This window comes from Heloderma suspectum, chromosome 10 (assembly GCF_057233095.1).
Source record: "Heloderma suspectum isolate Gila_16-S chromosome 10, 16-S_ref, whole genome shotgun sequence".
NCBI lineage: Eukaryota > Metazoa > Chordata > Lepidosauria > Squamata > Helodermatidae > Heloderma > Heloderma suspectum.
This window is the reverse complement of record NC_139467.1, coordinates 15,726,077-15,754,076: the sequence shown is the minus strand read 5'-3', so window position 1 is coordinate 15,754,076 and position 28,000 is coordinate 15,726,077. Positions and strand designations below refer to the sequence as shown.

General features: G+C 46.7%; 1 protein-coding gene and 1 long non-coding RNA gene across 3 annotated transcripts in view; one reads left to right on the top strand and one right to left on the bottom strand.

Annotated features, from left to right (window-relative positions):
• On the top strand, nt 1-27,675 carry LOC146337804 (uncharacterized). Its single transcript, XR_014785099.1, has 4 exons — nt 1-262; nt 2,987-3,176; nt 15,030-15,183; nt 26,585-27,675. It is a non-coding gene; the product is annotated as an uncharacterized LOC146337804 (long non-coding RNA).
• The window catches only part of LOC146337803 (chemerin-like receptor 1), a 40,716-nt gene that overhangs the window by 12,087 nt on the left and 629 nt on the right, over nt 1-28,000 (bottom strand). Inside the window, exon 1 of one of the 2 annotated variants that reach the window (XM_084815279.1) lies at nt 2,957-4,643. The exons of the other annotated variant lie outside the window; for it this stretch is intronic. The gene's annotated coding sequence lies outside the window, so the exon portion shown is untranslated. Of the gene's footprint in view, nt 1-2,956; nt 4,644-28,000 lie in introns of those variants that run through there. 2 annotated transcript variants of the gene reach the window in all.

Here is a 28,000-nt window from a genome sequence, read left to right as displayed (position 1 = left end):
GGGCTCTGGAGGTAAGCAAAAAAAAGAGGCGTTCTTAAAGGCGCAGCGCGACTTGTTTTTAGCTTCCTTAGGGCGCAGTTCTACGCGCACGCAAAACGTCCTACAACTCCAAAAGTCATTTTTGTTGACTTTTCTGGACTTCTTTTCCTGCCCGAACGCGCACAGGACGGTGCCCTAAGGAAGCGAAAGAAGAAGTCCTACTACTCGCTACAAAAGTCCTAGAGAAAAGTTCCGCGACTCCCAGCATTCCCCAACCAGCATGGTAGGGCTTTTTTCCTCCCTGTCTAAACGTGCATAGGATTATACCCTTAGCGAGTTTAAAAAACAAGACTAGAACTATGGGACGGTGGAGAGATTCCTTAAAAACACACGTGCAATACGCCTGCCCGCCACGTAATATCTATCTGCGGAAGCTGGACCTGTTGAATCTCGGCCTCCCAAGCGCCCGATGAGGTCGCCACTGCTTCGGTCGAGGGCAGGGAGACGCCAACGCCCGGTCGCCAAGGCAGGCGAGCGCCGCGGCGCGCCTGCTGAAGCCCCGCTTATTAATACCTCCGGGCGGGCTCATTCATCGGGCTCATTACTCGGCCTCCCCCGACGGGGCGGAGGAGCTGATGAAGCCCGCCAGCCGGCTCCCGCCCCGCCGTCCCCAGCAGCGCTGGACGTCTCCCTCGCGCTCCTAATTGCGAATTAGGATGAGCCAGCCGGGCCTGGGGCCGCTTTGGCAGCGCCGAGCCGTCGGGGGAGCGGCCGGCCACGTGCTCCCGAGCCGCCGAGGCCCATTAGGCGCCCTAATTGATGCGCGCCCAGCTGTCTGAGCGCACGCAGCCGTCGGTGAGCTATTAATTGATTAAGTTCTCTCCAGACTGCGGACACAGAGGGAGGGTTAGCCGAGGGAGGGTTAGCCAAGAATGGTTTTAATTGCGAAGCTTGAGGGCAGGGCGTGACAAATCTCGAAGCCCCCTGCTCTGACCACTAGGAAACACTCTCATCTCGGAGGGGAGAAGGTGGTTTCAGTGTCCTGGTTCCAATTCTTTTGCATTAGCCGCTAGCGAAAGCATGCTACCATCACCACCACCACCACCTCTTCTATGTTCGTAAGCAGGGTATATCAGCTTCGATCACTAGCCCCTGCTGTTTCCCCCAAAGTTAGGGCCGGCACCCATAGAATCCTTCTTTCCTTCCAGAATGGACCACTCCCAGAAAAGAACGTGAATCCTTTAGCTCGAAGCCTTTGTGCTTGCAGAGCCAGGAGTCCAACACCCCAGAAGACCTGGGCTCCTAGGAACCCCCTCCCCTACCAGCAAACATCTTCACTCCCGTTTGCTCTGATCCAGCCTTCTGCAATCCGGTGCCCTACCGATGTTTTGGACTCCAACTCTCATCATCCCCAACCAACATGGGCTCGTGGCTCTGCAAGCACAGAAAACTGCTTCGAGCCAAAGGATTCTGCATTCTGTTCTGGGAGTGGTCTGTTACGGAAGGAAAGAAGGATGTGGGCTGTTGTGATGGGAGTTGTGGTGCAGCACATCTGGAGGGCGCTGGGTTGTGGAAGGCTACTTGAACCACTAACCCTACCCCCATAGTTTGCCCTGGCCAGGCATAAAATCCAAGAGTGTTTGCATCCATCATCTCCTACAGTTTTTTCTCTAGACAGCCATGGAATGGCAATGGAGCCAGCCAGGGGCTGCTTCACACACATTGCAGAAGTCCTACAGGGAGAGCCATTTGACACATGTCCGTCCCCCCCCCCCGCCCCCATCACACTACACTTGTTGATTGCACATGTGAGAGGTTTTCCTACTGCACACGGACACATTGTGGGTTCCAAGTGCATGTGTCTGCCCAACAGTTTCCTCCACGGAAGTGCTTTCCGTGTTGAAACATTGTGATGTGAAATGATAAGCGTAAAAAATCCTGAATAATTTGCTAAAGGAACATGAGCTCTTTGGCACATATTTCTTTTTTTAAAAATATAAAGAAAGGAAAGGATGGAGCCTCTGTGTTCAGAGACAGTGTACCCCTAAGATGCTAGGTGAGAACAAATAATGTCATATTTGTGCCTTGTTTGTGAGCTACCTGGATGCTTCCGGGAGAGGCTTTTATTGTGCAATTTCCCTGCCTCATTCACATAAGTTTATGGGGAATCCAGACATCGTCCTCTTCCATTTGTAACCCTCCAGTGTTTTCCCACCACTTTTCCCTTCTTTTTTTTTTTTTCTTACCACAGAAAATTCATTAAGGAGCAAAAGACTGAACAGTTGCACAATGTCTTTTGACAGGTAATGCTCGGAGCCCTCTGTCTGGAAGCACCCTGAGTACTAGACAAAATGGACTTTGGGTCAGATCTAGTAAGATGATTCTTACAGGGTCTCTTTTTCCTGATCCCATTAAATGCTATCTTCTGCCTCAGTTTCCCCAACTATGCAATGGTGCTATTGAGCCACCTGTCATTTGTGGACATGTTGCAGTCCGGTATAGCTGAGAGAGTAACAGAAAAGGACAGCTAGGCAGGCAGAATTACACTTGTATGTTAAATGATCCATTTTTTTCTCTCTCTTTTACAGGTGAGTGTATGCATGATCATGTGTGTAGGTGGGTGGAATCCGGTGGGGGCGGGGGAAAAGAGGCACAAACCTATTCCGTCCCCTGTTTTGGCTGTGGGGCAAAATCCATCATTAGAGGCAGCTGATTTTTAAGAAGTTGTATGTCTCCTTACGTATGGTTTTAGAAAGACAATGATTATAATATTTCTGTGGAGATGGTTTCAGAAAGGCAATTTCTGGTATTGTTGTTTTAGAAAGGTTATTATTAACATTAGTATTAATAGCCTTTCTAAAACCATCTAAAAATAATAAGTTTTAAAAGGTGGAGATGGTGTTAGAAAGGCAATTATAATTCTGTGGAGACTGTAAAGAAGAGGGAAACGGGATCTCTAGGGATCGAACTGTCTTACCTTACTACTGGTGTTGTCTGCCTCCAACAGGTGAATGAGGCAGTGGGTTTTGATCGCAGTCCCCTCTGTCCATCTGTCAGAAGAAGATAGGGGTGATTTTCCCAGCTGCCCAAAAGTGGAAAATGCTGTTGGATCCAGACCCAGTGAGACTACCTGCGTCCCAGCTCTGTGGGCAGGGAAGATGACACTCCGTCCATCAAGAAAAGCCCCAGGACTGAGTGTGAGAGAAGCGGACTAGCTGTTCCCTTTGAGATGGTTTGGGGCTCACTTGCATGCATATATATTTGTTTGTATGTAAGAGAGAGATTGAGAGAGAGAGAGAGAGAGAGAGAGAGAAAGCCAGTGCTGATGCTGGGGGGAGCAAGCTGGTCTATATGCAGAGAAACTCAGCTGCCCAATTGGATCGATGAGATTGGAAGGGGTGTCTCCCTTGCGCTCCACGGATGTGTTAGCACAACTCATCCCTTCATTCCCCTCCACCCACCCTGCTTCTTCCTCTCCTGCAATTTGTAAGGTTACTATAGCATGATTGAGATCAACTAGAGCTCAGAGCTAGGAGTCATGGATAGCTCAGCCACTAGCTCACTTGGGGTCCAATATCTGAGTGATAGTTGCTTTTGAAGGGATTGGACTCTTGAGCCAAAAAAAAAAAAGGTGGGGGGAGATAAAGATGCATAAACAAATGTTAATTGTTATCCCTGAACCTCAAGACCTCACCAGGCTTGGTAATGTTATTTATTTATCTCTTGCCTTTTGCAAATAGCCTTCAAGGTGGCTTATCATAAGAAACCACATTGAAAATTAAAATAAAATAAAATAGCATGGAGTATAAATCACATCAGCCTCCCTTACAGGGTTGTTGCAAGGCCAATGGTCTAATTTATATGAAACCATGTAACATTTGGGGATTGGGGGGAAATACTATATAAAAGATTAATTATGTCGAATCATCTCATTCTTAAACCCAGTGCTGATCTCAGTGAGGAAATTAAAGATCTCTTTTAATAACTGTGCATTCATTGCTGTATGTAAACTTTTGAACTGCACTGGACACTTCATCAGAAGTTGCCTGGTGGGTTTTATGTAAAACTAACTCTCTTTTCTTCTGGTAGAGCTCTTGGCCCTTTGATAACTGCTTGGCAGGCAGAAGTTTTTCCCCCTTCAGTGACATGGAATGGAATTTTGCTGCTGGAGAAACCGTCCGTAGTTGAATTTCCAACTGTACAGCTGTTAAAGGCTCAAGAGCTTATATGGGGGAAACAAAATGATAATACCCTCCTTCCCACAGAAACGCTTTGCATAAACTGTTTCCTGTCATTTCTGCTTATCTTCCTTGTTCCTATATTTAGTGTGCAATCCTATGCATGTTTAGACAGAAAAAAAAGTCCTACAATTATAGGAGTTTTTTCTGCCTAAACATGTATAGGAGTGCACCCTTAATATCCTTGTGGTGTTAGCGGTATCCTGCCAGATCCCAGTCTATGGTAGGATCCAGAGACACTGCAGGTCTCCTCATTGTGCAGTAAGGTAAACTGCATTTAAGTTGAGAAGATTGCCATCTTTTTCCCCGACAGAAGATTTGTCCTTTTAACAGATGCATAACAAGAAGAAATTTATTGGGTGCAGTTTTTCCCATCACTGCCTCTCCTTCAAGGGAAAAGCTGCATCCATTAAATTTCTGCCTGAAATGCAGTTGTTAAAGGCACAAAAGCTTTGTTAGGAGAAAAGAGGAGGAAAGCCCAGAGAGGGGAACAAGAAGCATGATAATCAGCTGAGAAGAAGGCTTAAAATACAAGTGGTTACAAGTGGTTCAGAGAGAGAGAGAGAGAGAAACAGAGAAACAACCTGCTTGCTCTTGTGTGTCTTAACAGTAGCTTCCCCTATAGAGATCGGCAAGCTCGCTTTTCAGAGTAGAGAGAAACATGGTCACCTGCTAATGTCTGTGGATCATAGAATAATAGAATCACAGAGTCACAAGGGATCTTAAAGGATCATCTAGTCCAACCCCTTGCTGATGCAGGAAATCTACAACATCCCTGATAGGTGAACATCCAGCTTCTGCTTTAAAAGCTCCCAATGAAGGCACGGTAGAAGAGCCAGATATATATATTTTTTAAGTTGGCAGTCTGATGAAATACATTCCCAGGGGTGCCTTTGGACTCTCTTGAGTTTGAGTCTTGGGGGTTCCCTTCCTAGGTTTGCTGATGGCACTTGATATGAGCTAGTAGGTCTGTTCAGCTAAGCTGACAACCTCTCCCACAGTCTCTTCTGCAGTGTCACTCATTCCCTACCAATCGTCCTTGGTTATTCTGGGTTACTGTGGCTCCTCCGTGCCCCTAGATCCTTTCTTTCTGCAGCAATTAGCCCTCTCCTGCTTAGCTGTGTCAAGCCCTTCCAGAGCCTGCTATGCTGCTTTCTCCTCCCACATCTGATTTTTCTATAACTTTTATAATGCAGCTGCCTCACCTCTTGTACTTTTGCTTTTCTTGAGATGCTGAAGTGGCGCACCATGGATAGTTCATTGCAGTCAGAGCTGCAACATTTACCCAGCTAATCCAATTAAAAAACCTTTAATCAGCTTTTAGTCAGCTAATTAAAATCTATATCTTTTTAAAAAATGTGCTTATAAAAACTGCGGCTGGCAAGCACTTTCTGCAAGAGGCGCTCTCTTTTCCCTGGATGCCTTTTCTAAGAGGTGCTTCTCATCTGTCATTCTTCTCAGCATGTTTGTTTAAATAGTAAGGCAGAGTTTGCATAAATATGCACATGGGTAAAAACACTGGATTAGTACCAGACTTAGAGTGCAATCCTATGCATGTTTAGAAAGAAAAAAAGTCCTACAGTTCCCAGTATGCCTCAGCCAACCTGACTGGCTGGAGGGATGCTGGGAATTGTATGACTTTTTTTCCCCATCTAACCATGCATGATTGCACCCTTAAAGTGCAATCCTATGCATGCTTAGGCAGCCATCCATCCTGTGCATGGCTGGCTGGGGCATGCTGGGAGTTGTAGTACTTCCCCCCGTCTAATCATGCATAGGATTGCGCTCTTAGTCATACTTCAAGTGGACGTACTGATTTCAACAGGACTTAATTTAGTCGTACTCCAAGTGGACCCATTGATTTCAATTGGATTTAATTTAGTCATACTCCAAGTGGACCCATGGATTTCAGTGAGACTTAATTTAGTCTAACTCCAAGTGGACCCATGGATTTCAGTGGGACTTAATTTAGTTGTGGCTAACTCAGAGCCCATTGATTTACCAGCTGAATATTTCTGAAGCAAGAAGCATGCTCTGTTTTTGGAGGCTGTGTTCGTGTGTTGTAGCTACCATCCTGCTAGCACAAGGCTTTCCTGAAAATGTGGAGGGAGCTGGGGATGTGTACTCTGCCCGACCTCCCCGTGTCAAAGGGGGAAGGTCTGCAAAGGGCACCCTAAGCATGTTCGGCAGGATGCGGTTACCGAACCCCATGCGACTGGGAACCCTGACTAGCCAGGGGTTCTGGTGGTGTGGAGCGGTGTAAGTGCGTTCACCTGAATGTGCTTACACTGCCCTTGTAGACCTTCTCCCAGTGGAGGCTGGTGGCAGCGATGTCAGCGGGGCTGTGATTCTGCTCTGGGTTGCAGTCAGAACTCTAAAGGAGCTATCCAAGGCGCTGAACCCTCCCGCCAAGATGGCTTCGGCACCTTGGAGAGCTTCTTTAGAGTTCAGACTGGTTCGGATGGAAACCCAGAGCAGCTTCACAGACCCCATGACACTGGAGCCCCCAGCCCCCACTGGCTTCTCCGTCCACAGGAGGAGGGGACGGCACTGAAGCGCACATCCTCAGCTTCCCTCCACACTTACAGGAAAGCTTCATTGGCGGACAGCTAAAGCAGGCTTCTCTGCTGATGTAGTGGAGCCAGGGCTTGCAGGGATGCCACACCGGGGCTTTTTTATGAGCGGGGATGCTGACGTTATCTCCCACCCGCTCGGAACTCTGTGTTCTTCTGAGCTTAGCTGCAGTCCTCATAGCATTATGGGGTGGTGGGGGGACGGATATTCCCAGCAACAGTATATGGTTCCTCATTGTAATGCAAAGTACTTTGGAGTGTTCAGGACCTGAATGGGCAATTAAGGGCACAGTCCTATCGGGGTGGTTGTAAGCCTCTGAACCTGGAGGCTTACGGCCATCCAGTGCAGAGTGGGAGGAGCGGTGGAGGCGATCTTCATCTCCCGCTCTGCATTTCACCTAGATGGGCCATCTAGCTGGGACTCTGCGGAGCAGGAGGGAAGGAGGCTTGGGAGGCTTGGGGATATGACATAGGCCGGCCTCCCCAGTCCCCTCCCCTTCCCGCCCAGAGGTTGCCTTTGCGACCTCGGAGAGGCAGCTGGCGCGGTTCTCTCCACGCTGGCTGAGAGGGGAAGGGGAGCTCGGATTCTTGGCTCCGAGGTCAGAGCTCTGTCTCTGACCTTGGATCCAGGAATCCAAAATACCCTATGGCCCCACAGACTCCGGCTCAGACTCATTAACTGTACAAAAGACAAAATATCCTATGGATCCATCTCAGTAACTTTACAAAAGACCTGCTCCTGGTGGAGATGAACATGCTAGAACTGGTGTGCTGATATGGATCAACACAGCTGCCTGAGAGTTTGGATTCTCCTGGGGAGGGCTGTGTTATGGTGAGTGCCTGCACTTCCAAATTTATCACCCCACCACTGGGCTTCTCTCTCCTCTCATAAACAGGGAGGACGCCTCTTCCAAGAGGATTTCCTGCTTCAGAAATACTGGGTTGTTTTTTACCCATATGCACAATTAGTCAAGTTTGATCCATTGACTAATCCTTGTGCGATTAAACTACCAAACTTTTCTTTGCAGCCCTGGTTACCATGGTGAAATAACATGAGCGGTGACACTGAACTCGTGCGTGGATCCTTGCATCCAATTCTAATGGAAGCTTCTTCACCTGAAGATGGCAGGGAACAGGCTGTCCAGATGCACTGGGGGACAAAAGGGTGGGCCGTGCTAGGCATGACATTAATTGTGTGTGTGTTGTTCACGTGTGCTTTGTGAGAGTTTTTTTTACCCTGGAAAAGCAGGCTGTAGATCTCTTAAAAAATAAATAATATAAATTAAATAGTAATTTTTAAAAAATGCAAGAAGCAGGTGAAGTGGGGGACTGAGAAGGATTGGGATCCTGCTGTGGTTCTGATGAAAATCCTCCCCCTCCAAAACTGCTATTTGTGTTGGGAGGGAGGCCTCCATTGGCCCCAAAGGCAACTGCCCTTCTGGTGCAAATAGATCCAGCAATTTTTGTTGGGAGTGTGGCAGATGGGAGAGGATTAAACTCCCTCTCCTCACGGTCCAAATCCTTCTCAGCCCAACTGGCCCCGAAGCTGCTGTTTACATTTTTTTAAAAAAAATCATTTTCAAGTTAATGGCATTCAAGCAATTAATGTCATGCCTAATTTGGTCCTATTGTACTATTAGTAGTTGCATAGTAGAGGGATTTTTTTCATAAGTGCAGCTGGAATGGCAAAAGCTGCAGCTGCCAAAATTGCCTTTTCTAGTCTGCTACTAAAAGTACAGGGCACTCAGCCTCTTTGCACCCAGTCACCTTACTGGGAAAGTGTTGGGAATGAAAAAGAAGGGGGAAGCCCAATTGAAACCCCTTGCCTTATTTGGAGGGGCGATCTTAGTTTGCTGTGGAATGGCTCATCACCTGTGTTGTCCCGAGAACATGGAGCGCTGGCATGGAAACAGTCTGTGTGATTGGCACAAAACACTTATCAAACTGCATGCAAGGGCAATTGGCATGTGAAGCCAGCGCCAAGCAGCCTGGTTTAAGCGGTCTCCACTTAGTCATTGTAACATGCAGGCTGGCCCTGTGTGCTTGCGTCTGCACCCCGGTTGATGCCTGCTCAGTCACCACATTTGCAAATGATCAGATTGTTTACAACACGGGTGAGGAACCTCAGGCCCACCTGGTGCCCAATGCGGCCCTCCGGGGTGCTCCAGCCAGGCCCTGGCCACACCCCCATCTGCTGACCTCTGACCATTTGGCAGTCTTCCAGCTTTTTTGCAGTCCCCACCACTGCCACACACAGGGGCAATCTACATTACAACTTTAAACTGGTTTCAAACCTGTTTTTAGCGATTACGGCTACCAAATACAGGATTCCTGGGAAGAGGGGCTCTAGGAAGAGGGGCCGCTTTGGCAGGGGAAAGAATTCTCAGTACCCTCATGAAACTGTGGGATCCCTTTAGATAAACCGGTTTGAAACCAGTTTAAAGTTGTAATGTAGATTGCCCCCCCCCCACACACACACACACTTCTAAAAGGTTGAAATGCCTCTTCTAAGGCTTAGTTCTTGGCAGTAAGAGCTTAAGAGCTTTAAGCTTAAAATATGCTGGTATTTTCAGTATTTTGCATTCAGTTACAAATGTTGATAATTTTACACAGGCGATAACGGGATCATGGAAAGTTAACCAAGGCATCTTTCAATCCTACAAGATCGTTTATAAATTGTCTAGAAAAGGAAAACTTAAAGGGAGAGAAAAAGGCTTAAAGGGAAAGCTTTAGAGAGAAATTATCTTTATTGACAGAAATCAAGTAAAGATTAATTAAAGGAAGAGAAAATAAATGAACAAACTAAAAGATACATAGAAAGGGAGGGAGGGAGAGAGAGAGATGTAATTGGGTATAGGTATTAAAAGAAAGATCATAGCAAACATGCTTTTCCAACAGCACAAGAGGCGACTCTACACGTGGACATCACCAGATGGTCAATATCGAAATCAGATTGATTATGTACTTTGTCGCCAAAGATGGAGAAGCTCTATACAGTCAGTAAAAACAAGACCTGGAGCTGAATGTGGCTCAGATCATGAGCTTCTTATTGCAAAATTTTGGCTTAAATTGAAGAACGTAGGGAAAACCACTAAACCATTCAGGTACGACCTAAATCATATCCCTTATGAATATACAGTGGAGGTGAGGAATAGATTTCAGGGATTAGACCTGATAGACAGAGTGCCTGAGGAACTATGGACGGAGGTCCGTAACATCGTTCAGGAGGCAGCAACGAAATCCATCCCAAAGAAAAAGAAATGCAAGAAAGCAAAGTGGCTGTCTGATGAGGCTTTACAAGTAGCTGAGGCAAGAAGGGAAGCAAAAAGCAAGGGAGAAAGGGGAAGATATACCCAACTGAATGCAGAGTTCCAGAGAATATCAAGGAGAGACAAGAAGGCCTTCTTAAATGAACAATGCAAAGAAATCAATGAAAACAATAGAATGGGAAGACTAGAGATCTCTTCAAGAAAATCGGAGATCTCAAGGGAACGTTTTGTGCAAAGCCAGGCATGATAAAGGACAAAGAAGGCGGGGACATAACAGAAGCAGATGAGATTAAGAAGAGGTGGAAAGAATACACAGAAGAACTATACAGGAAAGATCTGAATGTCCCTGATAGCCATGATAGTGCGCTCACTGTACTTGAGCCCGACATCCTCGAGAGTGAAGTCAAGTGGGCCTTAGGAAGCATTACTAACAACAAAGCTAGCAGAGATGACAGTATTCCAGCTGAACTATTTAAAATCCTAAAAGATGATGCTGTTAAAGTGCTGCACTCAATATGCCAACAGATTTGGAACACTCAACAATGGCCACAAACCTGGAAAAGGTCAGTTTACATTCCAATTCCAAAGAAGGGCAATGCCAAAGAGTGCTCAAACTACCGTACAATTGTGCTCATTTCACATGCCAGCAAGGTTATGGTCAAAATCCTACAAGCTAGGCTTCAGCAGTATGTGAACTGAGAACTACCAGAAGCACAAGCTGGGTTTCGAAGAGGCAGAGGAACTAGAGATCAAATGGCCAAAATTCGCTGGATCATGGAGAAAGCAAGAGAATTCCAGAAAAACGTCTATTTCTGCTTCATTGACTACACTAAAGCCTTTGATTGTGTGGATCACAACAAACTGTGGCAAATTCTGAAAGAGATGGGAGTACCAGACCACCTTACCTGCCTCCTGAGAAACCTGTACAAGGGTCAAGAAGCAACAGTAAGAACCGGACATGGAACAACTGATTGGTTCAAAATTGGGAAAGGAGTATGACAAGGCTGTATATTGTCGCCCTGCTTATTTAACTTATATGCAGAGTACATCATGAAAAATGCTGGGTTGGATGAATCACAGGTCGGAATTAAGATTGCCGGGAGAATTATCAACAACCTCAGATACGCAGACAATACCAGCCTAATGGCAGAAAGTGAAAAGGATCTCAAGAGCCTCTTGTTGAGGGTGAAAGTGGAGAGTGCAAAAGCTGGTTTGAAACTCAACATTAACAAAACTAAAATCATGGCATCTGGCCCCATCACTTCCTGGCATATGGAAGGGGAAGACATGGAAGCAGTGACAGATTTTATTTTCTTGGGCTCCAAGATCACCGCAGATGGTGACTGTAGCCATGAAATTAAAAGACGCTTGCTCCTTGGGAGGAAAGCTATGGCAAACCTGGACAGCATAGTAAGAAGCAGAGACATCACCTTACAAACAAAGGTTCGTATAATCAAAGCTATGGTTTTCCCAGTAGCAACATATGGCTGTGAGAGCTGGACTATAAGGAAGGCTGAGCACTGAAGGATTGATGCTTTCGAACTGTGGTGCTGAAGAAGACTCTTACGAGTCCCCTGGATTGCAAAGAGGTCAAATCAGTCAATCCTAAAGGAAATCAACCCTGAGTGCTCATTGGAAGGACAGATCCTGAAGCTGAAGCTCAAATATTTTGGCCACCTAATGCGAAGAGAAAAGTCACTGGAAAAGACTCTGATGCTGGGAAAGATTGAAGGCAAAAGGAGAAGGGGACGGCAGCGGATGAGATGGCTAGATAGCATCACCCATGCAATGAATATGAACTTGAGCACACTCGGGGAGAGGGTGGAGGACAGGAAGGCCTGGTGTGCTATGGTCCATGGGGTCACAAAGAGTCGGACACGACTTAACAACTGAACAACAACAAATTAAAAGAAAAAATATATTTAAGAAAAACACTGTCTCACCACCCCTTTTGCCATGCCCACCGCTGGAATGCAGCCCCCAAGAGGTTCTCCGGAACTGAATTTGCCCTCTGGCTGAAAGAGGTTCCTCACTCCAGGTTGACAAGACATCGTGAGCCTCCAGGACCCTTTCTTACAAGGGGAACTGATAGGGCTGGTGCCAGGTTTACGTCGGCCCTTGGCACTGGCCCCTCACCATGCCTGTAGGCCTTTTTCTTGCAGTGGGTGGCCCTGGCTCCTCTCTCTTATCCTCTTATCCCTCCATCCTACAAAAGTCTGCCATCAACGGATGAGCAGGTAGGCGAGATCTCCCCACACACAGTAGCGAGACAGGAGGAGGAAGATGCAGTGATTCCAGCAGCATGTGGACAACAGAAGCAGAATCAGTGTTGCAGCTCAGAAGGAAAGGGGGATACGGTGAGGTGGCGGAACTGGGCCCGCAGCAGCTTCCAGGTTGGGGTGGTGACTGACTCTGTCAAGGCTGTGTGGGAGTTCTAACGGCTTGACATGATGGAATTTTATAATACCTAGCAATAAGTTGTGCTGTGCCGAAACTTTCTCCAACATATTTTTCAACCATTCTCAATTTGATAGGAAAGGAATTGCTTGTGAAAAGAACTTCAAAGGAGATGACATTCTTGAGAAATTCTTATGAGTTTGGGTTCAGGGGTCTTGTGCTTACCTTACTTATGAGGTGGTTGAGGAGTGTGCCTGAGTGTCCTGTTTTTTGTTGTACCTGCCATCTATCTGGCAGCCTGTAGCCTCCTTGGCTTCCCATGCTTCCCTCCCAGGGGAAGACATTGTGAGGTAATTCCTTATTTGGATCGGAAAGTGCAGGCAGCCTGGGAGACTGCAGAACAATGGAGAGATGTATAAAAGAAACGCACACTCACACGGAGTAAAGTCCTTATTTTGCTGAATTTTCTCCAAATTTTCTTCACCGCTATTTTTTGTGGTGGCTGCATTCCCCCCAGCCCACCCTCTCCCCACCTCATGTGCTGGAATGATGCTAGGTATGGGGTAATGTGGAGGATGCAAAATGGGGGTCAGGCTGCCGACATGGTGCTGTTACCGATTGCAGAGGCAGTGCAAACAAAGAAATGAAAACCCTGAAGGGAAAATGAAACACACTGTGCTGCACCCCTTGCCAATGGCGAGTCCTGCCTGTGAGAAATCATTGGAGAATTCCTCTTCCCCTTGGAAAAATCTGGCAAAATTGTTCTCCCAATTTCTTTGCCCACAACTAGGGTGGAGAATTTTGAGAGGCCATTTGCACACAGCTCTAGCAATAAGCTTCAAGAAATGAATATTCTTCCAACCCATCTAACTGTCTTCAAAACCTCCATGTGGCACTCCAGTTTTACCAGAGATTGAGCACTCCTTGTTGTATGTCGTGGGCCCTATCAGAAGGTTTACTTTTTCAGAAACATAAAGCCAAGCGAAACACCCCAACAACTTAGGCATAACAACTTAAGCTGGGGTGTTCAAGTGTTTTCCTCATTCCCAAGGACAATTCTGTCAGATTTTCGCTGGCAGCGTCGGGAACACCTGCCTCTTTCCAAATTACCCAAGTGCTCCAATTTAGTTCAGCTCGCTCTGAACCACTCTCCTGTGCTTGTAAATAATAATGCTTATTATCTATATAGCACTTCTGCTTTTTGACTAAGTGCGAGAAGCCCTTTACATGAATTATCTCAGCAAAGCTTAATACCTGTCTCTAAAATACAGCGGACAAACGTATTTCATGAGGTAAGGTAATACAGACACCTCAAGTGGCCATTTTGGGATGCTAGGGGGAAAAACGTGAGTCACCTGACATTTACTATATTTTCATTTCTCGTGTGGGTGTGTATGTGTGTTTAGTTGGAAAGGGGCAGAGGTTTAGATTTTCAATAAGAACATAAGCACCTTCCAGAGGTTTTGGACTACAACTCCCAGCCATCATTGCCAATAGTCAGGGATGATGGGAGTTGTAGTCCAAAGCATCTGGAAGACACTGGGTTGGGGAAGGCTGGTCAGATAACTTTCTTGCATGTCAGGGTTTGGGGAAGGCAGTCTGGTACCTTAGGAAGTTTGGGGAGGGGCCGTAGCTCAACGGCCGAGCAAACGTTTACCATGCAGGAGATGACAGGTTCAGCCCTCAGCATCTCCAGTTAAAAGGATCAGGCAGCACAGCAGGGGATGGGAAAACCCTTCCCAAGACCCTGAAGAGCTGCTGCCAGTTAGTGTGGACAATACTAAGGTAAGTGGACAAGTGCCTCAAATACAAGGCTAGCATTGGGCAGCTGCCAAGGTCCACACACCCCAGTGGGGGGGCCCAGTGACAAGAGCTCCCTAGAGCTGCTTCTCATCTCCACCATTGCAACCATTGCAACCACCACCATTGGCTGGTGGCTCCAATTGTGGTGGGGCTGCAAATCCATTCTGGATTGCGGTCAGAACCAGACAGAAGTCTAAAGGAGCTATCTAAAGTGCCAAACCCTATCCCCCAAATGAGTTCAGCACATTGGATAAGTTTCAAGCTCTGGCTGGTCCTGACTGAAACCCATAATGGATTCATAGCCCCAGTGAAATCGGAGCAACCAGGCTCCACTGGATGCTAGTGCCTACTTGCTCACTGGCTCTCTGACTGTCAAGGAAGCAAGGGGTAGCAAAGGTGACAAAAGGAATGAGGAGCAGTAGCAGTTGGTGACAATGGTGGTGAGATGGTAGACTCACTGGGGGCCCATTGAGGTATTGCCTAAATGCCTTCAAAAACCTGGGGCCGACACAGCTCGTATAAGGCAGTTCCTATTGCGGTAATGAGAACTTACAGGGTTAAACGTTAAGTTCACCATGTTGGTATGGGGCTAAGGACTCCACCCTTGGACTGCTGTTGGGCTTACTTTCCTTTTTGTTTCCAGTTCTGGGTTTCCCTTTTCTGCAAGTAACAACCTGCAATTTGGGTCCTACAAAAAGTAAGCTGTTCTTTCGAAGTAAGGGACTTGACATCTGCCTTGTGTTTTTCCTTGTCACGTTGCTTTGCTGCAGATTTCTTCCCCAAGAAAGAAAGCACCGGTTCCAATAAGGTGCCAAAAGGACAGGACAACCTGGTGCCTTGTGGATTCCCCCTGGGAGGAGAAGGAGAATCTTGTCTCCTTGACAGTCACGATGATTATTCTGGTCCTTGCTTTTCTCTGTAAAGGTAGGCATGATGAATAGAAAAGAGAAGCTTCTGGAAATTGATAGATGATCTGGTGATCTATCATGAAGTTTCACTGTTCTAGCAAGCAACTTGAGATCGATCAATCAGGACATGTTATGGGGGGTGAGTAACTGGCAGGCACTAGCGTCTCCTTGGGACGGTCTGATAAAAGAAACTTGACGTCATTTCCCCATCCCCTGGAAATGGCAGCCAATGAAATGGGGCAAAGCAGGGACATTCGGAAGGCAATGATGTCACACTGAGAATGTTACTGGGGAGATGCAGGTTGGGAGAAACCAGGAAGTCTAGTTAGGCCCTGTGAATGCTTCATTTCCCTCATGCAAGCACAGGGCATTTTATTTGTTTTATTGTATTTATTTACAATATTTATATACCACTCCACATCAAAGATTTCAGAGAGGTGAACAACAAGATAAAAAGCTGAAAAGGGGCAGCTTCTGACAACAGCCAAGCTGCTGTGTTCTGCACTACTTCCAGCTTCTGGACCAGCCTCAAGGGCAGCCCCACATAGAGCGCATTGCAGCAATCCAGTCTTGAGGTTACTAATGCCTGTACCACTGTGTCCAAGCTATCCCTGTCCAGGAGAAGCCATAGCTGGTAAACCAGCCAAAGCTGGGAAAAGACATGCTGAGCCACAGTGGCTGCTTGGGCCTTCAGCAACAGTGCTGGATCTAGGAGTAACCCCAGACTACTAGGGATGTTGGAGAAATCCTCCACGGACCCCAATAGAATCTGGACCCCCAAAGTCCGTGGAGGATCGGATCTCCTACCTTCTCCTGCAGGGTGAAGTCCTCACCCGTGGATCCTCCCTGCTGCCGGCTCCGAAGCCCCAGCAATACGGCCGCCATGGCTGTATCACTGGCTGCGCGGACTGACTGAGGATGCAAATGGCATCCAGGATGCCATTTGCGGCCGTAAAGGCCTTAGTTTAAGGTAAATGCAGCCGTAAATGGCTGCATTTGCCTTAAACTAAGGCCTTGATGGCCGCAAATGGCGTCCCGGATGCCATTTGCATCTGGAGACTCACCCTACCTACCCCAGCGATACGACCGTGGCGGCTGTATCGCTGGGGCTTTGGAGCCAGCCGGCGGCTCTGTGGAATTGCCGCGGAGCGGAGCCGGCCGAAGAGGATTCCGGGGGGGGGGGAGGAACGGATCGCCTCCCCCCCGTAGATGATTCCGGGGGGAGGAACGGATCACCTCCCCCCCCTCGGTCAACCCCCAGCGAAATAAAGGTAAGGGGGATTCATACATCCCTACAGACTACAAATCTGATCTTTCAGAGGGAGTGCAACCCCATCCAGAACAGGCAAGTTTGAGTTTTATCTATCACAAGGGAATCAACCAATCAATAAGTATTGCATAACTATACAATAGCCTTAACAACAGGGTTGCAGAACCTCAGAACTGGAGGCCAAATTCAGCCCACCTAGGGTATCAAGCTGGCCTTCCAGAATTCCAGAGGTAACCATGCACCCTTTCCCCTGGCACCCCTTTTCCCCAATACCCCCCCTTTCAACTGACCACCACTGATAGTTTAGATGATTTCCTGGCTTTTGTGCAGTTTTCCCCCATTCTAAAAGATTGGAATGCCTCTCCTACGGTTCAGTTACTGGCAGTAAAAACTTGAAGCTAAAATATGCTGGTATTTTTGGCTCCGCCCCTTTTGCCTTTGGCCCCACCCACCAATGGGATGAAGCCCCCGAGAACTTCTCCGAAATGGAATTTGGCCCTCCGGCTGGAATAGGTTCAACACCCTTGTCTTACAATATCACAAATATCCAAAACAACCCTTCAAGGAATACAGCTTACAGGCAGAAACATTCTAGAACTATCGGTTCATTAGGAGAACATAAGCACATAAGAAGAGCCATGCTGGATCAGTCCAAGGGTCCATCTAGTCCAGCATTCTGTTCACACAATGGCCAACCAGCTGTTGACCAGGAACCCACAAGCAGGGCATGAGCTCAACAGCACCCTCCCACGCATGTTCCCCAGCAACTGGTGTGTATAGGCTCACTGCCTGTGGTACTGGAGGTAGCACATAGCCATCAGGACTAGTAGCCATTGATAGACTTCTCCAGGAATTTGTCTAACCCCCTTTTAAAGCCATCCAAATTGGTGGCCATCACTACATCTTGTGGTAGCGAATTCCATAGCTTAACTATGCACTGTGTGAAGAAGTATTTCCTTTTATCTGTCCTGAATTTCCCACCAGTCCACTTCATAGGATGACCCCAGGTTCTAGTATTTTGAGAGAGAGAGAAAAAAATGTCTCCCTATCCACATTCTCCACACCTTGCATAATTTTGTAGGCCTCTATCATGTCTCCCTTTTTCTAAGCTAAACAATCCCAGCTGTTGTAACCTTCTCTCATTATGATCTTTACCTCACTGGGTGAGAATTTTTTTTAGTTCATTTTTTTTAATAAGAATTTATCAAGATTTTCAAATGTCTTAATAAACAGTGGAAGGAACTTGAGATTTCAAAAAAGAAAGAAAGCAAAACTGACAGATTCATCCATCCAAGGAAGACAATTTTGAGTACTTGATGCCAGGGATGAGTCCCAGCCTTTTCAGATGTCTTGCAGCTCTGATTGGAACTGCTAGATCAAGGCATGGGGGAGGGACCCTCCCTAGAGTGCCTAGATGCTGGGAGGGTTTCCTCCAATGGCTGTGACAAACAGATGGCACAGGCTGAGTCTCTGCCCCCTCCCTCCACTGTGGGAATTTGAGTTTCGGGGGGGGGGTGTGACTTGAGAGATGCTAGGGTGCGTCACAAAGCAAAGCGGGAAAAGTTAGGGACAGGGCTCAGAAGCTCCACTTGGATGGCCAGTCTTGGAAGCCAACGTAGGAGGGAGCCACTCCAAGGGAGGGGCATCCCTGCGAAGCTAGTTGGGCTACGGGGTTCCTACCCAAACTGCCGGTAACTTCTCTATCCCCTGGTTCATCTCCTCTGCTTAGAGATTGTTGATTAGTTGTTAGGGCCTGGGACAGTCTGAGAGTTTCCTTGAATCTGCATTTGTAGAGAGGCTAGTCTCTAGGAAAATAAAGTTGTATTAGCCTGAAGCTGTGCCTATTGTGGTGCTGGTTGCGAAGGGAAAGGATGATCCATTCTTGACACTTAAGTCTTCAAAGTCTGGGTTTGGATCCCTGGGTATTCAACCATGTTTGTGGTATGATGTGTTGTACAGTAGTTCTAGAGCAGCCTTCCCCAAGCTGATGCCCCCCAGATGTTTTAAACTACCATGCCCATCAGCATGGCCAGTGGTTAGGGATGATGGGAGTTGTAGTCCAAAACATCTGGAGGACACCAGGTTGGGGGAAATTGTTTTCACGTTTCAAACGAGGGACAGGAAGTGCTGTGTTGAAGTCCCAGCCGTCCATGGAGTTCATGGGTGACCTTGGACCAGGCATTATCTGTCAACCAGATCTACCTCTCAGGGTTGTTGTGAGTATAAAATTATGCAGGTGGTGGGGAAACTACATATGCAACCTTGAGCTGCTTGTAGGAAGGTTGGTATAAAAGTGTAATAGGTAAATAAGCAAGAAAGAGAGATATTTCAAGCAATTATCCTTAGCGGAAAGTAATTTCCAAAACTGAACCCGAGCCTTTATGTCTTGATACTTTTTCTACATCTGTCCAGAGGTGTTTGAAATTTTCAAAAACATTTGTATTCTTATAACTGTATTCTTATGTATTCTTATAATATAAAAAAGTATTCTTATAAATGTTGTGTAAATCATGTAACAGTGGATAGCTGGGGTCAAGTGGGATGGGGGGGCTGTATATATATTTTTATTTTTACAATTATAGCCCACCTTTTTTCTTCTTGCAAGGAACTCAAGGAGGCTTACATGATCCTCCTCTCCATTTTATCCTCACATCAACCCTGTGAGGTAGGTGAGGCTGAGAGTCGGTGACTGGCCCAAAGTCACCTAGTGAGCTTCATGACCGAGTAGGGACTAGAACCTGGACCTCCTGAGTCCCAACCCACCACTCTAACTGCTGTGCCACATGGGCTCTCACACTGGTATATTTCTTAATCAGTACTCCAATTATTGGCGGAGGGGGGGTAGTAGGGGCCCATTTATAAAAGCCACAGCCCCTACCCCCGATTCCCATTAAATAATCCCAATCACCCCATTTTATAGTGTTCCAAAAATAGTCACTGTCACAAAAGGTAATGTGGACAGTTGTTCTATGGCTGTTCCCTAGTTCAAAGTGCTGCATCCATAGATAATTCACCCTGGCTTCTTGCTAGTATCTTAGCTGGCACTTGACAGCCTTACAATCTGCATCAACCCCTGCCCCCCCCCCCGCCCCTGTCTCTTAAGCCAGGGTTGATCGTACTTTTGAATATAAGTAGTCCTCTAGACTGAAGGCAAAAGGAGAAGGGGACGGCAGAGGATGAGATGGCTAGATAGCATCACGGATGCAATGAATATGAACTTGAGCACGCTCCGGGAGAGAGCGCAGGACAGGAAGGCCTGGCGTGCTATGGTCAATGGGGTCACGAAGAGTCGGACACGACTGAACGACTGAACAACAACAAGTCCTCTAGAAAATCAGACTATTACATAATTCAGAAAGGACTCGATGACCTCCCAAGAGTTTCTTAGCTCCGAATGTTCAACTGAATAAAGTTTGCGCCTCATTTTTCTCCTGTTGCTCCTTTTATCAGTCACAAGCTCAGGGTGATTATCCAAAGGATTCAAATTCAGGGATCCCAAATCTTCTGCCACATGTATCGTGTGATCCTTGGAGCAGGGGAGCTTGAGGAGTTCAGTCTTTTCCATGCAAACTACTATGAAAGTCATTTTTTTTTGCCAAGGACATAAGGACATAAGGGCCGTGCTGGATCAGACAAAGGGTCCATCTAGTCCAGCATTCTGTTCACACAGTGGCCAACCAGCTGTCAACTAGGAACCCACAAGCAGGGCATGAGCACAGCAGCACCCTCCTGCCCATATTCCCCAGCAACTGGTATACATAGGCTCACTGCCTCTGGTACTGGAGAAGTAATTTTTCTTCCTTATCAAGAGAGACAAGAGAGGAACAGGGGGAACATAAGAACATGAGAACATAAGGAGAGCCATACTGGATCAGACCAAGGGTCCATCTAGTCCAGCATTCTGTTCACACAGTGGCCAACCAGCTGTTGACCAGGAACCCACAAGCAGGGCATGAGCTCAACAGCACCCTCCTACCCATGTCCCCCAGGAACTGGTGTGTACATAGGCTCACTGCCTGTGGTACTGGAGGTAACACAGAGCCATCAAGACTAGTAGCCACTGATAGACTTCTCCAGGAATTTGTCCTAGCCCCAGATGTGATGACGCAGCTAGCTCAAAGCCGAAAGGACAGCTAGCAGCCGATGGTGCTGGTGGTGAACGACGAATCCAATGTTCTAAAGATCAACACACCATAGGAACCTGGAATGTAAGATCTGTGAGCCAGGGCAAATTGGATGTGGTTATTGGGGAGATGTCAAGATTAAATATAGACATTTTGGGTGTCAGTGAACTGAAATGGACTGGAATGGGCCACTTCACGTCAAATGACCACCAGATCTACTACTGTGGACAAGCGGACCACAGAAGAAATGGAGTAGCCTTCATAATTAATAATAAAGTGGCTAAAGCAGTGCTTGGATACAATCCAAAAATGACAGAATGATCTCAATTCAAATTCAGGGTAAGCCATTTAACATCACAGTGATCCAAATATACGCCCCAACCACAGATGCTGAAGAAGCAAAAGTAGATCAGTTCTATGAGGATCTGCAGCACCTACTGGATAGTACGCCAAAAAAAGACGTTATTTTCATTACAGGAGACTGGAATGCTAAGGTGGGTAGTCAAACGACACGTGGAATTACAGGCAAGCATGGTCTGGGAGAACAAAATGAAGCAGGACATAGGCTGATAGAATTTTGCCAAGACAACTCGCTGTGCATAACAAACACTCTCTTCCAACAACCTAAAAGATGACTTTATACATGGACTTCACCAGACGGTCGACACCGAAATCAGATTGACTACATCCTTTGTAGCCAAAGGTGGCGGACATCTATGCTGTCGGTAAAAACAAGACCTGGAGCTGATTGTAGGTCAGATCACGAACTTCTTATTGCACAAGTTAGGATCAGACTCAAGAGAATAGGGAAGACCCACAGATCAGTTAGATATTAGCTCACTAATATTCCTAATGAATATGCAATGGAGGTGAAGAATAGATTTAAGGGACTAGATTTAGTAGATAGGTCCCAGAAGAACTACGGACAGAAGTTCGCAACATTGTTCAGGAGGCGGCAACAAAAAACATCCCAAAGGAAAAGAAAACCAAGAAGGCAAGATGGCTGTCTGCTGAGACACTGGAAACAGCCCAAGAAAGAAGGAAAACAAAAGGCAACAGTGATAGGGGGAGATATGCCCAATTAAATGCAAAATTCCAGAGGTTAGCCAGAAGAGATCAGGAATTATTTTTAAACAAGCAACGCGCGGAAGCAGAAGAAGATAATAGAATAGGAAGGACAAGAGACCTCTTCCAGAAAATTAGAAACATTGGAGGTAAATTCCAGGCAAAAATGGGTATGATCAAAAACAAAGATGGCAAGCACCTAACAGAAGCAGAAGAGATCAAGGAAAGGTGGCAAGAATATACGGAAGATCTGTATAGGAAGTATAATAATATCAGGGATAGATTTGATTGTGTGGTCAGTGAGCTAGATCCAGACATCCTGAAGAGTGAGGTTGAATGGGCCTTAAGAAGCATTGCTAATAACAAGGCAGCAGGAGATGATGGTATCCCAGCTGAACAGTTTAAAATCTTGCAAGATGATGCTGTCAAGGTGATGCATGCCATATGCCAGCAAATTTGGAAAACACAAGATTGGCCAACAGATTGGAAAAAATCAACTTATATCCCCATACCAAAAAAGGGAAGCACCAAAGAATGTTCCAGCTATTGAACAGTGGCACTTACTTCACATACCAGTAAGGTAATCCTCAAGATCTTGCAAGGTAGACTCCAGCAATTCATGGAATGAGAATTGCCAGATGTACAAGCTGGGTTTAGAAAAGGCAGAGGAACTAGAGACGAAATTGCCAATATCCACTGGATAATGGAGAAAGCCAGGGAGTTTCAGAAAAACATCTATTTCTGTTTTATTGCGTATTCTAAAGCCTTTGTGTGGATCATAACAAATTGTGGCAAGTTCTTGGTGGTATGGGGATACCAAGTCATCTTGTCTGCCTCCTGAGGAATCTGTATAACGACCAAGTAGCAACGGTAAGAACAGACCACGGAACAACGGACTTAACGGACTTGTTTAAGATTGGGAAAGGAGTACAGCAGGGTTGTATACTCTCACCCTACCTATTCAACCTGTACACAGAACACATCATGCGACATGCTGGGCTTCATGAAGCCAAGGCTGGAGTTAAAATCGCTGGAAGAAACATTAACAATCTCAGATATGCAGATGATACCACTTTGATGGCTGAAAGCGAGGAGGAGCTGAGGAACCTCATGACGAAGGTGAAAGATGAAAGTGCAAAAGCTGGCTTGCAGTTAAACTTCAAAAAACCAAGATTATGGCAACCAGCTTGATTGATAACTGGCAAATAGAGGGAGAAAATGTGGAGGCAGTGACAGACTTTGTCTTTCTAGGTGCAAAGATTACTGCAGACACTGACTGCAGCCAGGAAATCAGAAGACGTTTACTTCTTGGGAGGAGAGCAATGACAAATCTTGATAAAATAGTTAAGAGCAGAGACATCACACTGACAACAAAGGTCCGCATAGTTAAAGCAATGGTATTCCCCGTAGTAACCTATGTCTGTGAGAGCTGGACCATAAGGAAGGCTGAGCGAAGGAAGATAGATGCTTTTGAACTGTGGTGCTGGAGGAAAATTCTGAGAGTGCCCTGGACTGCAAGAAGATCAAACCAGTCCATACTCCAGGAAATAAAGCCAGACCGTTCACTTGAGGGAATGATCTTAAAGGCAAAACTGAAGTACTTTGGCCACATAATGAGAAGACAGGATACCCTGGAGAAGATGCTGATGCTAGGGAAAGTGGAAGGCAAAAGGAAGAGGGGCTGACCAAGGGCAAGGTGGATGGATGATATTCTGGAGGTGACGGGCTCGACCTTGGGGGAGCTGGGGGTGAAGACGGCCGACAGGAAGCTCTGGCATGGGCTGGTCCATGAAGTCACGAAGAGTCGGAAGCGACTGACTGAATAAACAACAACAAACTGGTTTAAGTATGAGAGAGGTTCCTCGTTTGATTTCTTCCTGAGCCACCATTGCACCCCAGGTTGCCTTGTGGCCTCCAGTGACAAAAGACAGACGCTTGAGAGATCTGCTGCGTTTTGTTTCCATTTCAGGGATCCAGCGCAAAGCAGCTGCTCCTTCGGTATCAATGATGCCCGACCTGAAGATAAGGGGATGATCCCAGGGCGTAGTCTGAAGGCACATGAGGCAGCCACCATGGTGAAGCTAAGTAGGTCCGGGCCTGGTCAATGTTTGGAGGGGAGACCACCTGGGAACCACATGTAGCCACCTTGAGTTCCACAATGGAAGAATAGTGGGATATAAATGTAATACATTTATAAGTACTATTTTAGAATGGGGAGAGGAGATTTAAAATATACTTATTTAACCAACAAGGTTGCACACTCTTCACTTCAAGGTTTTGTGATAGGCAAGAGGTTTTCTACTTTATTTGCTTCTTTCTTTCCTATGTTCTCTTTCACACTGGGCTATAGGGATGGAAAAAGCTGTCTCTACAGCAGGAGTTGGGAACTGCAGGGGCATGGGCCAAACCTGGCCCTCCTTCGGGACTCCGAGAATGGCTCGGTCCCCTTTCATCACACTCCTGATTGTTTGGTGGCTTCCTGGATTTTGCAGGTTTAGCCCATTCTAAAAAGCTGAAATGCCAGGAGAGGCATCCTTAGTTGTGGCTTAGTTCTTGGCAGTAAGAGCTTTAAGCTAAAACATGCTGGCATTTTTGGTGGTTTGGGCCCCACCATTTTTGCCTTTTGCCTCATCTCCTTTTACCTTCATCCTCACCCACCACTGGAATGCTGCCCCCGAGACCTTCGGTCCTTTGGCCGAAAGAGGTTTCCCACCCCTGCTCGACAATTTTATCAGATTCTTCGAACATGGTTATTGTCAGGAATGAATCTGGGCATCTGGAGATGTCTGGCAGCTCAGATTCAAATTAAAGAAATTAATTTTTGTGAACCTCCCAGAGAGCTTTGGCTATTGGGTGGTATAGAAATTAAATTAAATTAATAAATAAATTTTAAAAGGGGGGGGGGACAGCCAGAACAGGGGCAGGCACCCTCCTTAGTGAGCTCAGATATGGCAAGACTTTCATCCCAAGACCTTGACACGCAGATGGCTGAGCCTGAATGCCCCCCCTTTCCTCCACCATGAGAACCCACGATTTGGAGGAGGAGGAGGAGTGTGAGGGGCGTGTCTTGAGGGACTCTAGGGTCTGTCACAGAGCATAGTGGGAATAGTTAGGGGCAGGGCTCAGATGCTGTGCCAGGTTGGCCACTCGTGGTAGCCAATGTAGGAGGGAGCCACCCTAAGGGTGGGGCATCCCTGCCAAGCAAGTCTGGTTGAGAAGTTCTTGCCCAAACTTCTGGCAACCTCTCTAACTTCCACTTTGGCTCCTGTACTGATATTCTTAGATGTGTGGATTAGCGGTTTCATTGCAGTCTGAGAGTTTCCTAGAATCTGCATTTGTAAAGAAGCTAGTCGTCAACTAATAAAGTAGTGTAGCCCGAAGCCTTGTTTCCTAGATTTTGCTGACTGCGAAGGGAGGAGGAAGGAATGTGACAGTTATAATGTGAAAACCACAGGAAATGCAAGCCTAGTGCTTCCTGTTCCTCTGCATCATTGCAGGGCCTGAAATAGACCTTTCATGTTTCCTCATTTAGGAACAGCTGGTGCCATCTCTCTATTTGGAGCGAGACGTCAGCTCTGTTTTGGGTGTCGTGATGGGGTGGAGGCAACACTCCAGCGTGGGGGGGGGAGGGAACAAATGATAGAATGCACAGAGAGGCTATATGAGAGAATCAATACTAAAATGAAAGACTATGGACCCCCTCCCCTTTCGTGGTGCTGGCAAAAGCAGGTTGCTCCCACCCTGCTATGAGGCAGGACTGGCCCCACTCAGAATGCCCCCTCAGCTGCAACACTGAAAATAGATGTAATGAAATGCCATGGGGGGTCAGCATTAGGGTGCCATTAGCAGCCATTTATACCTCCTTCAGAGCTGTTAATACCTTATCACATTACCTGACAATCCTCTAGCTTCAGTGTGCGATGGGGATGTAAATCAATAGTGTGCCTGGCAACCACAATGGGGGGGTTGGATGGGGGGGGAGCAGGTGCTGAAGCACTAACAACCTCTGTGTTAACCCAGGTGGGTTTTGGTAAGCACACCGACACCTGGCTTATGAACAGCTAATTTAATTGGGGAGGGGAAAACAGGGAAGGCTGTAGCCAACTACGCACAGGCACATGATATTTCTGTTTCTGCTGTAGCTTTTGCTGTGAATACATGTGTTCTGAAAAGGAACAACAGAAGGGTGGCAGCCTTATGGTTTACATAAGTGTTTGTGCGTGCGCGTTCATGCGCAGTGGAGACTCTGATCTTGGCGGCGCTGTGAATCCATTCCAGGCTTCAGACAGAACCAGACAGAACTCTAACAGAGCTATCCAAGGCGCTGAACCCTATCACCCCAAATAGGTTGAGTACTTTGGACAGCTCCTTTAGAGTTCTGGCTGGTTCTGAGTGAAACCCGGAGTGCATTCACAGCCCCACTGAAATCAGAGCCACCTGCCTCCACTGTGTGTGGGGAAGACAGGGATTGGGGAACTGGTGGTGGCACAAGAAATGCAGGGGAGTGCATTGTGGCCCTTCTTGGAAAACATCCTCACATATTCACTGCATGTTTGGTGGCAGGAGAGGAGTATGACCATGCGCTGGCCACTGAATGTTGGCACATCCAGTTGAATGTGTGAAAGGAGACCCTGTGCATAATGTGATAAGGTAATGTGATAAGGTATTAACAGTCAGTGGAGGCGGGTGGCTCTGATTTCAGTCAAGCTATCCAAAGTGCTGGACTGATTTTGGGGATTGGGTTCAGCACCTTGGATAGCTCCTTTAGCATCCTGGCTGGGTCTGACAAAACCCAGAATGGAAGCACAGCCCCACTGAAATCGGAGCCACCAGCCTACCATGCTTATAGTTCCTCCTAGATATGGGCTTCCATGCAGTAAGGAAGTTCCACGCAGTTCCCAGTTGCACAGAAGTCCTTAAAAATAGGACCCCCCAATCTAGTTCTGTTTCTTTCACAGATAATCCGTGCGCAAGGGAGAAGGAGATTTGGACATTGCGGTGGCCCGAGAAGGTGACGCTATCAGACTGCTCTGCGAGGTGGATGGCAGACTGGACCCCACCCTGACATGGATGAAGGAGAACAAGAGTACCGGCAGCCCAGAGCTCAGCTAGGAGCACACACACCTGGTGGTGGTGGTTGGCTCAGAGGATTCCAGAGAAAATTAGTGCCAGGCAGAGGATCCGCATGGCTCAGCCAGGAAGGATGCCTGGGTGGCTGTGCAATGTAAGAGATGGGGCCTCCTTCCATTGTAAGAGGTGAGCGTGTCCTTTGGGGCCATCACTAGAGGGTCTTCATCATATGCTACATGGATTGACTTGCAATCAACACCAGCAAGTATCTCAACTTAGTTCTGTTGTTGTTTAAATAGATTATTTCCCAAACGTGCAACTTGCTAATGGGACCTCTGGAAATTTGCATGGCTGCGATTATGTTGCTGAATGTAGCACTAGAGTGTGCAATGCAAAATTCCACAGCTCGACTACGAGCTCAGGAATCGCATGATGAGTGTACACGTTGTGCAGCTTTCAATATAGTTTGTTCCTTTATGTAAAGGATGTGTAGGGTGCCTTACAGGACTATGTCTTTCCTAGGTGGCTTACAAACATATAACAGATGAAACTGCAGTTCCAGCCATGTAATGTAATATGCAAATTATAATAAACAAATAGTTAAAAAGCTAGCGAGCAATAGCTACAATTAACCATCCATCCATGCTGTGTGCCTCTCATGTATCTGTTGGGCTGTTGTGCAATCCCTGAATATATATGGCTCCTTTTCTCTTTACAACTGCAAACTGGTCCTCATAATGCAAAAAAAGAACAGAAAAAAAGCTGTATTAAGCAATCTGTGGCTGTTGATGGGATGTCACAGGAACTTTAGTTGAATCCTGCAGTGCCTCCAACATTCATTGACAGTTTCTACATTCTTGTACAAACTATTCTGAGTTCAGGATCTTCTGATCCCTACCAATGCCTAGAGAAGAATGCAAAACTCACTCTATGTCAGGACATCTTTTGGCCTTCTCTTTGTTCCACCTGTATTACAGGGCCTCATGAATGGGATCATCATTAAGATCCCATTATCAGCCAGGTATACATCCTTAAGTGCTGTTTACCCCAGTCATTAACATACTTCCTGGCCGTCCAAGGGCTTCCCTTCATTACAGTGCAGCGCAGTTAACTGGCTAACAGTAAGGTGCACAGAAGTGCATAGCCATTTCTGCCTCAGCTCTGCTGTAAACAAATTTCTTGTTAAAGCAAAAGTATGAGGGGCTTTGGAGGTGGGATGTGTGCTGGCAATGATACAAGGATCACAGGAGGCCATCCATAATAGACATCTCACTATGCTGTTCCCCAGGCAATGGCCTATGAAT